Genomic DNA, 13,869 nt, shown 5'->3' with positions numbered 1-13,869 from the left:
AGACATTCTTGCCAAGGACACATCCCAAATCAATTAAATCAGAATCTCTGGAAAAGTAAATCTGAGTTAATTGAAACTTCCAGCATGATAACAGTGATTCAAACCAAGGACCACTGCTTTGACCTAGTGTTTACGTATTAGAAACATGCAAGCAATTTAAACATTGATGCTAGACACAACTAGCAATTTTGTTTTAATTTTCTTGAAGTTAAGATAAGACATTCATATTATTAATGCTTCCTAAAATATTACAATACTTAGGCAGGACTAAGAATGTCTGCAAAGATGTTATTCACTTATGGTGTGTTAAATTATTTAAAATGACACTTAACCCTACCATACATTTCTTTGAGTAAATGTAAATAGGTCATCTTTTATCATTTTCAGTCTTTTGCCAAAGAGGATGGTTCAGTAATTGCAATCAGTTTAATCTATTATATATATGAATATATACATATATATATATATGCATTTTTCATAATTTTTGTATACATCCATTTTCCAAATCATATAGTACTAACTTTAGAGATATATACCTAACTAATGTAACAGGTCCTTATCTACAAATAATACAGTGTAATTCCATTCCTTTTTCTGCAATCTTAATGGCAAAGATTTGCATAGACATTAATCAGTAAAGTACTTTTCTTGAATAACACCTATAAAAATTTGTAGAATGAATAGCATACTGTCAGCTTATAATTGTTAAGAAAATATTCCAGGCTGAGCAAGGTATCCCTCCATAGTGAATGGATTCCAAAAAACCAGTTCATGCACTAGGGGATAAATCCTGGTTCTACTGCCAGTGGCCCCACAGATTGCCCAAGCCGCAGAGCTGTCACCCACATTCAGAGGGCCTAGATCACTCCTATGGAGGTTCTCCAGCTGTCAGTCTAGTGTCATTAAGCTCCCACTAGCCTCGGAGAGTGGTGTCTGAGGGATTCCCCATCATGATCTTGACCCCTTTGCTGATATAATGACTCCTTCCTCTCTTTGACTGGATTCTGTCTGGGAGCTCAGCCCAGTGCTTACCTGTAGATCTCTTCATCTTCTTCCATCAGTTATTGGATGAAGGTTCTATGATGACAGTTATGGTGGTCATCAATCATTACAGCAGAAGGTCAGTTCAGGCAATCTCTCCACTATTGCTTAGATTATTAGCTGGGGTCATCTTTGTAGATTCTTGGGAGGTTCCCTAACACCAGGTTTCTCAATAATCCCTTAATGGCTCCCTCCATCAAGATCTCTCTTTCCTTGTTCTCCCTCTCTGTCCCTCCACCAACTCAACCATTCCATTCCTCATACTCTTTTCCGCTTCCCCTTCACCCCAACCTTATCATGTTTCCAATTTACTCAGAAGATCTTATTTATTTCCTCTTGCCAGAGGCATCCAAATATGTCCCACTTAGGGTTCTCCTTGCTACCTAGCTTCTTAGGAGTTGTGGAATATAGCCTAGTTATCCTTTTCTTTATATCCACTTAAGACTGAGTGTATACCATGTTTGTCTTTCTGGTTCTGGATTAAATCACTCAGTATTTTTTTTTTTTGAGTTCCATCCATAAGGCTGCAAATTTCAAGATGTCATTGTTTTCTTACTGCTGAGTTATACTCCATTATGTAGATGTACCACATTTTCTTTAATCATTCTTTGGTTGAGGGACCTCATTATGGGGTAGGGAGCTGGGAGGGTTCTTGGTCCTGCCCCAACTTGATATGCCTGAATTTGTTGAATCCCGTGGGAGGCCTTATCCTTTCAGAACAGAGGATAAAGGTTTGGTGGGGTGAAGGTAAGGGTGGAAAAGGAGGAGGGGAGTGTTGCAAGGAGGGGGCCTGCTTGTTTGTCCCGGCTGCCCAGCTAGCTTGTACCCAAAATAACCATGCAGAAACTGTATTAATTAAAACACTGCTTGGCCCATTAGGTCTAACTTCTTATTGACTAACTTTTACATCTCAGTTTAACCCATTTATATTAATCTGTGTATCGTCACATGGCAGTGGCTTACTGGGAAAGATTTAGCATGTCTGTCTCTGGCGGATTCATGGTGTATCTTTCTGACTCTGCTTTCTTCCTCCCAGAATTCAGTTCTGTCTTCTCTGCCTACCTAAGTTCTGCCCTATCAGGCCAAGGCAGTTTCTTTATTCATTAACCAATACAAGCAACACACAGAGGGAACTCCCACATCAGGGGAGTGAGGTGGAGCTGTGATTGGTATGTAAAATGAAAAACAAAATTTTTGAATAAAAATTAAAATTAAATAAAAAAGAAAATATTTCAATGTTATACTACCATAATTTAATTCTTATGTTTTAGTAACATAAGAATTATGTAGTAACATAAGAATGTCTAATGACATACAGCACAATAGTTTGAGACATCTGAGGCTTATTCATATAATTAAATAAGAACAAAGCCTGAGAAATGATTTTAACTAATAACATATGTATTATTCATAACTTTAGAAGTTACAATTTTATACGATATGAAAAATATAAAATAAATATTGAGGAAGCCAATCATTGTTGCTAAATATTTGATAGCAGTTATTAATAGGAATTATTGGTACTCGTTGAAATATATATCCTGAATGAAATTTGTAATCATATTTTCACTATCAAAACTGTCTGTTACCTCTCATCTGAACAGTTAGAATATCCTACTGGTCTCCTGGATTCTCTTATTTCCTTATACACAGCATTCATCACAACCAAATATAAGCCATACTTCAGTAGCACAAATAAGGTCATGTATTTTTGTTCTTTAATGAGCTTTCAATGATTTCCTATCTAATGAAAAGAAATATTCATTATAGTTAAAGTAATTAGAAGGCATTCTTTATAAAGAATTATTGTTAGTAAAAGATGTAGCATGTTACATATAAGTACTATTATTTTGAAACTTGTTTTGTGTCTTAAATTATATCAAGATTAAAAAACACAAAACATGTACCCTGAGCAAATTTCATCTTCTGTGCTACAAAGGGTATCAATTATGGAAAAGAATGTGTGGACTTAATGTTAACCAGAGAGCAAAAGGGATGAGACAAGAAAGTCTGAGGTAAGAATGTGGAAATGCCAACAGAAATCTAAATGTGACTACAGGAAAGATTTGAACAGAACTGAAGATCAGAAGAAAGAATGATCATACATGCTTAGCGGGCAGCGGCTTCAGGACAGGGTGAGATTATTAGATGATACTCATCCTTTTGCTACCTGTTCTTTCCAGCAGCTCAATGTCCCTCTTCTCCAATCATCATTGTGAACCGAAAAAAAAAAAACAAAATATGAAATGCTAAAGTTCACATAAATAGGTAATTTGAGTCCATATAAATGATAAGACTACAAAAACTACTGGGAAACTGAGAAAGCGGGCCTTATTTAAAGTACGAAAATTCAAGTTTGTGTAAACATTTAGTGTTAGCCAAACAACACAAGCTTACCGCCAGATTCTGCGAAGACGTACTGGCTTGCAACAAGGATTGAAGCATACAATTCGACTACCATCAAAAATCTCAAATTTAATGATGACACATAAAAGCTTAATATGTTTCCCTGCTTTGTTATTTACAGTTTGGAAGATAATTTTGGAAGATGCAACTTATTTAGACCATAAGTCCATTTTCCGTGGTGGTATAGCCAGAGGCAATGTGGATGTTCATTATTCCTGCTGCCATTGTAAACCATGTTGATGTCCATAATCCATGCTGGGACCACGTTGACGTCTGTGGTTCCAGCTGCTGCTGGTTATTATGGACAAAGAAACACCTGTTGCAGTGGTATTGATGACTCCAAACTCATAAGTGACAATGAAAACCACCTGAGGCTTTTAAACCCCACCCAAACCAAAGAAAAAAAATTATCTAGACAGGAAGCCCTTGAGGAGAGCTCTTAGAAATTATAATGAAGATGCTGACATTTAGCTCTTCACAGCTGTTGGATTCTGGAAGGGGGAAAGGAAAGGACTCAGTTGTGCTCAAGAGGATGTTGGAAGTTTGACTCTACACCAATGAAAATATGGGCAATACAAATTGTACTTGACATATTTGGGGAGTGAAGCAGGGGTGGGGGGATGGACATCAGAGGAATGAGAAGTGAGTGTGATCAGGATGCATTATATAAAAATCCCAAATCAATAAAAATAACATTAGAATTTCACAGAAAGTAGGACTATCAGAACCTGTACAAAGATGCTTTTTGTTTTAATGGTATCTTTTTTATCTTTGAGAATATCATGAAATATACTCCTCCATAGGTGAATTCTTTAACAACAGCTGTCAATCGCACTACAAAAAATAATGCATGTGAAAAGCTAACCTTCGTTTAAAAGTTATGACTTCATAAAACAAAAAAATGACCTTTCAAAATTCTCTATTTATTCCATCAAAATCATATTTTCAGCCTACTTTCATTAAATGAAATAAAGGAAACTATGAAAATACAAGCAATGACTATATTAGTTTTAATATAAAGATATCATTTATAAAGTCAGATGGAAAAAATAATAAAATAATAAGATATTTGAGACTTGGAACAAAGATAAATGAGTTTTACAATTATGATGTGTATCAGGCACTCCACATATTATGCTAACCCTAGTGCTCAAGGTGACTGGGTAATTTGAAATAAATTATTTCTACAGAAATCTTCTGACACTTAATAAAGCAGAGATTTGCAACTACTAAAGAATCTCAGATTACAGCAAAAAGTACAGCAAGTGTTTCAGAAGCATTTTGATCATAATAATATACACTATACTACCAACTATGAGAGCTACAACAATAGAACCAAAACCAATTTTGCTCAATCATAGCATCCTTAACTTGCGCCTAAGTGTTAAGACTTCTGACCCATGTTCACATCTACAAGTATATCCAATTACTCTCATCCTGGTCATTCTATCAATGTGACTTTGTTGTTCTATTATTTAGTGTAAAGTGTATACTTTACACAGCCTTTAAAGACTCCTTTTCTCTATCAGGATTTATCAGTATGCTTATTCCTCAGATATTGTAATTATTGATTGTTTTTTGTTACTCAGATTATTTCTGAGGTATTCCCAACTCAGAGAGGGCTCTTCAGAACAGCTAGAATTAGTGACAATAACTATAACTTAATTTTAATTATCTGTACTGGTTATTAGCTATGTTTTCTAAAATTTGGTATGTTTGTGTGTATGTGTGTGTTTTTGTTTTTGTTTTTAATTTTGATTTACGTATAAACTATGGTCCCTGCAAAAGGTGTGTCAGTGTCCTAATAGTAAAAAGTTGTTGATGCAGGCAGGCCTAGAGAGACAGCTTAGTGCTTAAGATAACTCATTCCTTTTGGAGTGTGCGTGTGTGTGTTAGCATATATCATATACATGATATATATTGGATAGTATACATAAAATATATACAGTATGTATATTTTATGTTGTATGTTAGTGTGTGACTATACTAATAGATTATATACAATTTTTAAACTACAAAAAAGATAACAAATATTTATAAAGGTAATAACATTATTCATAGGTATTTCTGAAGAAATACATTAATTAAAAAACTATTCAATTGATGTCGTAAGTCACAAAAAATCCCACACCAGTTTGGAATTATGATTAATAGAATGATTATTTATTTGAAGGGGAAAAACGTACAAATCACTGTCTCAGACAACAGCCCTCTGCGCAATCAGGAAGGGAGCCTAGTCGCCAGAAGCGGAGCCGGAAGCCAGAGCACGAGTGGAGGGAAGTGGACGCGTTTTTTTTTTTTTTTTTTTTTTTTTTTTTTTTTTTAGAGAGACCACGCCCCAATGGGCTGGTATCTCAGCGGGTATTGGCTGAAGGAGCCGAAGGAGCTCCGGCAACATTCAATCATATTCAAAAGTACAAGAAATTTTGAAGCATAAAGTTTTAATGTATAGTAATAAATTTGGGGAACATTCGTAAATTTTTGAATCAAAAGTCTTAAAGTAAACAACATAAGTCAGTTCATATAAAATTTTAATGTCTTTACGTCAAAAATGATCAAACACAGGTCCCATGTTATTTTGTGTGCATAGACTGACTAGTTCTATACTTGAATTACAATGAAATTTAAAACTCCCATCTAACAAACAAAAACAAATAAAAGAAAAGATTGAATACATTTAGGTGTTGACTCTATGATAAAACAGAAAGCATGGATAGGGTGAGCGATTCCATATTTGCTTCACCAAGACCATGGCTTTGTTACTTTTCTCACCACTGTGACAAAATACTTGAGAGAAATCCCTTAAGGGAGGAGTTGTTTATTATGGCCCAGGAGTTCCAGTTAGCCCTGGTTGCTTGGACCCCCACTTAATCAGAACATCACCGAGGCAGAAGGATATGACAGATGCATTGATGAAGCAGAGGAGGAAATAGTGGAAGAGGCCATAAATAGATTTAGTTCCCATGGACATTTAATTGCAAAAGCCCATCATAATATAAGTGAGCAATTATCTGAACTATGTATTCAAATAAGGTATTTGTAACTAAATAGTAGTTCTGAGTCTGGCAATTGATATTAGGGGTTTTAATGATGGGAAGATGAATACTGTATTTCTCCTCATATACTAGTGAATTTCCAGAAATTTTATATAAAAATTAAGATTTTTATAGCGATGATTTTATTTATTTATTTATTTATTTATTTATTTATTATGTATACTACATTCTGCCTCCGTGTATGCCTGCAGGCCAGAAGAGGGCACCAGACCTCTTTACAGATGGTTGTGAGCCACCATGTGGTTGCTGGGAATTGAACTCAGGACCTTTGAAAGAGTAGGCAATGCTCTTAACCTCTGAGCCATCTCTCCAGCCCATAGCGATGATTTTTTTTAAAAAAAGAAATATCTGTACCTGTGCAGTTAATTATAATTTTTATCACACAAAGATAATTTTCACTGATTTGTATTGATCACTTATCTTTCTATTCTCAGGAATCATTTGTTGTAGCTTGCTATGTATTGTTTCAATTATTTTTCTTCTATTTCTTTTCACTTTTGTTTATATTTTAGTTTCTTCATGGATGGCATCTATGCATATATTAATGTAATAAAGTCAGGTGATGATGTAGTAACCTGTAGATGGTAAGCAGATGTGTATTTAGGTCAAAATGTTGCTGGAAGTACTATTTATCAGTACAGTGTCCCTTCTTTCAACTCAAAATGGAAACTATGACATAATTGAATGTAACGTCATATCTTTTCTCAGACAAATTCAATTTAAACTTCCTTTTAACGAGGAGTGCGTTTACCCATTGAGACGGTGGGACAGATCTAACGGGAGACCACCAAGTCCAGTTGGAATGGGACTGATGGAACAGGGGTTGACGGTGGAGGAGGACTGAGAAACCAAGGTCAACGGCAATGAACATGAACTCTACAGCATGGACGGGCTCACTGTGAGCCTTGTCAGTTTGGTAGCTCACCTTCCTGGACTTAGGGGGAGCTGGGAGGACCTTGGACTTAACATAGTGAAGGGAACCCTGATGGCTCTTTGTCTTGGAGAGGGGCGGAGTAGGGGTATGGGTGGAAGGGAGGGGAAGGAAGGGGGAGGAGGAGGGGAGGAGATGGAAATTTTTAATTAAAAAAATGAGGGAAAAAAAGAAATAATAATGGTTTAAATATCATAACATCTACAAAGATAATAATAACCACAAACCATACTATGATTATTTATTATCCAATATCTAAAAGTTGCTATTTTCTGGATATTGTATTAAGTATAAGTTTTGGGATATATTTAATAAACAAGAATTTTTAAGAAAAAAAAAAGATGTGTAAGCTAGCTTGCACGATTCTTTCCTATGGATAGTTTACAATTAATAAAAGAAAAAAAAAACATTTAAAGTGTGCCTGTGTATGACAGATGGAAAGTATCTGGAGACTGAAAACTATGGTTGTCATTTATACTTCTAATTTATTTAGTTTTCCCAAGATAGAAGTTATTTATTTAAAAATTTTATACAGTGTAATTTGATCACTTTTATCCATTTCTCTAGCCCCTCCCAACCCCACCTCTTCTTCCCAAACAATTCAGCCTTCTCTTTCTCTTCCTCCTTGTTCTTCTCTTAAATCAAGCTCAGTCTGTGCTTCCCATAATACCTTGGATATGGTAGCTTTCCACTAGAGTGTAGTCACCCTACCATGGTCCCACCCTTAAAACAATTCTCCTTCTCACAACAGTCAATAGCTCTTATCTATGGGTATTTTATGCACACCTCCCTTTTTAAAGCTGGTATTTTGTCGGGCTTCTGCTAGAGCAAGTCTTGTATGTGCTGGACAGGACATAGATACTAGGTAAACTCACTACTATTCTCCTAAATAGATGTAATATAAAGTTGATTCCTGAGTACTCTTGTTATACTCTTAGGTTAGTGCATCTCTCAATACTCATGAGAGAAACTTTTTGTAGTAGCTGATATTTAACCCAGACACATAACTATCTAAGATGCAGATTTCAGAGTGCTCAGCCCTAAATGGGAAGTATAACTTATACCATCTCATCAATGACTCAGTGATAAATGAGTAAGAGGGTATAGAAAGGTCATAAAATCAAAATAAATGAGTGACTATGAACAAATATTTACTGGACACATCAGAGCAGTAATACACATGAAAAACTAGATATTTTATGTTTATATTTTGGAATAATGCAAGAACATAGTTATTTTATAAATCACTTTGATGCTGAAAACTACACTGCTATGACTAACTTTTGAGAAATTGTACTTTGTTGATTAAAATATTGGGGTAAATGTGTGTAATACAAATAAGAAGTACACAGCTTCAGTGTTAGGATACTGACATACAATCTCTATAATCACAGCATGTAAAAATTCCAATTGGACCTAGAAAATAAACCATAACCAAGTTGCAGAGCAGGTTTCCCTATTCATAAAGCCAACTTCAACTTGCAAAGTAAATTTCAAAACTGCATTTATTACGTTTACAGTCAATGCCTTCACAAATAGGAGGTTTGAAAATTCTTTATGTTTCACTTCCTGTCAAGGTCAGAGTCCAAAACAGAGAAACAGGAATAAGAAAACTGAGAGGCTCATGTATAGCTGGAAGTGTCTATTTCCATTGGAATTAATTCAAAGACTGGAACAAAAGCTTTTTTGCCTGAAAATGTTGCTTATATCTAGGTTTTTAATTTTTGTTCCATTGCTTTGACAGTGAGATTTTTACAAAAAGTCCCAAGTATTGTCAGAATGGCAGATTTATGAGTTTCATGGGATTGGTTATCACTGTCTCCATATGTACTTGTAAGTAGCTCTTGAACACTCATCTCTTGATAAAGTTCTTTTTATCACAACATGTCATTTCAATTCTAAAGGCACTGTCATAAAATAGCACCTTCTATTAATATAATACTTTAACAGTATTTAGCAGCAACTCAGCTGAACACCTATCATTCCATTTGAAGGTTGGTATTAATGTATTGAAGAATCCTATTTGGGTCCCTGGTGTGTGATTGTATCTCTGCTTCCAGCAGAATGTACCCAGTTATCTCTCATATGATTCACAAAGTACCTCCTTTTGGCCAATCATTTCTCAGGAGAGCCATACAGCTGAATGGAAAGGCAGCCTTGAGAAATGACAACTACCTCAGGGCAACCTAAGATGTGTTCTCTAAAAGAATGAAGGATGAAAATGTTCAAAAGTAATAGTCAGTACCATGGGAATGAAATAAACAAAGAAGACAGTGGACTTTTAATTTAAATAATCTTAATTATAAGTAAGAAAGACTATACTGATAGCTTTCTGTTACTATAGTAACTAACAGATACACAGTTTTAAGGCATCATTTACACTCACTGAGACCACTGCTTGGGACCTGTTGTGTCATATAGTGGGAACATATGACTGAGTAGGGCTTTTCACCTATTAATCAGGAAATAAAAGGACAGAGAGTCGAGACAGGACCCCATTTTCCCATTAAATTATCAGAAGACCCCCCCAGCAGTCCACAGCTTCTAAAATTTCCATCAATTCCCAGTGTACAAATCTAGAGATTAAGTGATTAACAAATGGACTCCTTTCTTCAGTTCTGCAGACCATGCAAGCAGCTTCCCACATTGAGGCTGAGTTTGACACTACTGGTCTAGTAATGCAGCAATCTGATTTATTCACAACAAGATGGAAGGCAAACTGAGTCTCTACTGTAGATATCATGATCTTTGGCAAATTAATTAATGCTAATATCATATATCCACAGATATAGAGCTATTACTGTCTATTTTGTACATTGTGGTTAGTATTTTTCAAAGGGCCTTCAAAAAGGAGTCATTCACATAGTCATTCACAAAAGGAGTAATTTCTACCTCTTATTATTTACTTATTATAAGAGTCTTTGTTCTGGCAGATATATTATCATTTATATTCTGCAAACTGTTAAATCTTTATTCATAAACATATTTTAAAATACCAATTATTTCAGGTGTGTAGATGAAAAGAGAGTAGTTTTATGTTTCTTTTTCTTCTAATTTCCTTTATTTCCATTTTCTGTCATGAATTTTCAAAAACATACTGTTATACTAGCTTAATTTTAGAACAATACATTTCAAATATCTACAAATTGATATTTTATGAGCCCCTTTGGAATTGTTTCTATAGTATAAAACAGCAAGAATATCAACTAATCATATATTAAAAATGGCAGAAAAATATCAAGTTTTAAATAGTAAATTATAATGGAAAAATAAATAGTTATACAACAACCAGTAAGGGGGATTATGATTACTATCACCTGTTATTAAGAAATAGAACATTAGTTTGAAAGAATGACAATATGGTATTTATTACCACTTCTGTGCTAAGTACTGAAGCATGCCTAACAAATACTCTTTTTAAAATATAGTTTCATAAAATAATCCTACTAGTTGTTAAGTAAAATAAGAATATTAAAACTGTCTATTTAAGCTAAGCATAAGAGAAACAGGTAAGCTAACTAAAAACCTTCATCATTTCCTTCTCCCCTCCAAATCCAATCTCCTACCCTTGTCTTCAGTGACACGGAACACCAACCACAGTCTTCCCTTCCCACTGCCCACATCTTCTGTGGATCTAACAGTCCATCCCATTTTAACCTCTCACCTCTGTTAGTCACTTTAGCCCAGTCCCCAACTCAAACAGGTGCCCCCTGCTAATCCAGAGGCCATACTTCCAGAAAACCAGGTGGGCTGTCTACAGATCTTCTCTTCTCTCTGTTCTTCCATATCCAGTCACCCACAGCTCTACAGTAGAACTCCCATGGTAACCTTCCCTGTTAACGTACTCCCATCTCCTTTCGATATCACAGATCCTCCCATTTTAACCTTCCTCCTTCCACTCACTGTTTTGTCCAAAACCCAAAGTGGTAGGCACCCATTGTTAACCTAAAGACTGCTCCTCCCCATGCAACAAGGAGATGAAGGCTGAGCCATACCTCTCCTACTTTTCCTGAGATCAAATTGCAGCCTCACCCTCAACTCTGTAACAAGAAAGCCACAGTGATCTTTTTTGTTCTTTGACTACATGCCAATGGATCACAAGATCCATCCTTCAGTTTCATCTGAAAACACTCCTAAACATCAAGAGTAGAAATTGCCTCAGAGTAAAGGATTGGAAATAGGTGTTCTAAGGAAATGGACCTAAGAGGCAACATGGTGTAGCTATTTTCATATCTCACAAAATGGACTTCAAACAAAAACTAATAAAAGGAAGTAGGAAAGAACACTATGCTCTCACCAAAGAATAATTTGCAAAGCTGACATTTCAGTTTTAATATCTATGCCCCAAATATAAGGACACCTAAGATTGCAACAGAAAATATTTTTACAGCATATATATATATATATATATATATATATATATATATATCTTCAGTCAACCCATCTCTATTAATCTGTGCATCACCATGAGGTCGTGGCCTACCTGCAAGGTTCCAGCCAGCTCTTGCTCTTGCAGGTGTCTTTCTCCTTGGGTGACTACATGGGTTCTACATTGACTTTCTCTTCTTCTTCTTTTTTTTAATCTGCTTGGAATTTCCACCTTGCCCTATTCTGTGCTGCTATAGACCCAAAGCAGATTCTTTTTTAACCAATGGTATTCACAGCATACGGGGGGGGGGGGGGGGGAGGAAATTCCGTATCACTTACAGAAGAAAAAGTTTATTTTGGTTTATCATTTCCAAGGGACAAGATTTTATCATGGTGACAAAATGTGGAACCAAGCAGGAATAGTGGCTAGAGCAAGAAGCCAAGAGCTCACATCCTCAAACATAAGAATGAAGCAGATGAGTAATCTGGACATTGTTCATGTCTTTAAACACTTTCTCCAAGGCTGTCTTTGGTAACATGCATATTTCCTCGTAACCACACTTTCTAGACCTCCATAGATAGTACCTGCAACTGAAGACCAAGGTTTAAATATGTGAGTACATGAGGACATTCCCATCCAAATCATCAGATACATGCATGTGCATCCCTGCACACATAAGAGGCAACATCCATGTGAACATGCCTATGACACTTGAGAGCACACCACACATACAAGGATGAAAATGAAAAAAGAGATAGGGAGGAAGGCAAGAAATTTCTGTAAAAAATGAGAGTTTAGGGAATAATTCCAAGAATTGGTAAATTGAATTATTTAAATTTAGTAAGTTTCTACAAAGCAAAAGATACAGCAATGTTGTAGAGGATAAACAACAAATATTGCTAACTGTAATTTAGATAAGATATTGATAGTCCAAATATATGAGTAAGTTAACAATAGCATCTTGTAGTCAACAATAGTACTGTCAAAAAGTATAAATGAATAGCAAACATTGAGGACAGTGATCAATATTTTTAGCAATCAAGAAATGAAATTAAAGGTATTTTTAGAGTCCATCCCACATCAGTAGGAATATTTATCACCAAGCAACCCAGTGAAGACAAATACTAGTGGGAAGTGGGAAAACCATATTCAATGCTTTTGAGAATATATTATGGAAATCCTTTGCCATAGTAAAAAGAGAGCTAGCATATCACATCACAATCCTACTTTGGGTTGCATAGAAAAAGAATGTAACTGTAGTTATCACAGAAATACTTCATCATAAATAATTACTGCATTATTCACAATTACTAATACATGGAAAGAACCAATCCCAGATGTTAACTGATAATTGGATAAAGACTATGTCATATAATAGAATTTTATCAGCCATGAAGAAAGAATAAGGCATGTCTTTTTTAGGAAAATGGATGCAATTAAAATTCACAATGTTAAGTAAAATACATAAGACTCATAAAGATTTTCTAACTTAATGGAGCATAAATTTTTAAAGTATTTCATCAGTATTTAGATTTAACCATGTTTGTGGAGGAATTGTGGTTGTGATTTTAAGTCCTGGAAAAAGAAAGGGTCCGTGAGAAGAGAGAATGAGGTCTAAAGAGAGAGTGGTGAGAAAGGATAACTAAATAAAATGGAATTTAAATATGTGGTGCTATTCTGTGAAAAGAAGGGAACCATAAAGAGGTATTATTTGCTGATAATTAAGGAGTTTACCTTGAAAGGTAGATAGGATAGTAATATAATTTTATTTACATAGATAGGTAGAATATATAAAAAAGTTGCCAGTACATTTTCTTAAAAGAAAACCCACACATAAAATAAGTACTATTATGTGTACCAGCACTAACAAACCAGCAGCAAAGTAAATTTTGTAAGATTGGATTAAATTCTATAGTACCTAAAGTTTTAAATAAACACGGATTCCATATTAGAGATAAACCAAACTCTAATAAAAGGCCTTAAAATTTAATATAGAAAATTCCATGTCTTTTTGTATACTGATTAATATTATGAACATTTATTTGGGCATTGGTGGTACACGCCTT

The sequence above is a fragment of the Arvicola amphibius genome, chromosome 3 (assembly GCF_903992535.2).
Source record: "Arvicola amphibius chromosome 3, mArvAmp1.2, whole genome shotgun sequence".
Lineage (NCBI taxonomy): Eukaryota > Metazoa > Chordata > Mammalia > Rodentia > Cricetidae > Arvicola > Arvicola amphibius.
This window is presented reverse-complemented; position numbering follows the sequence as displayed.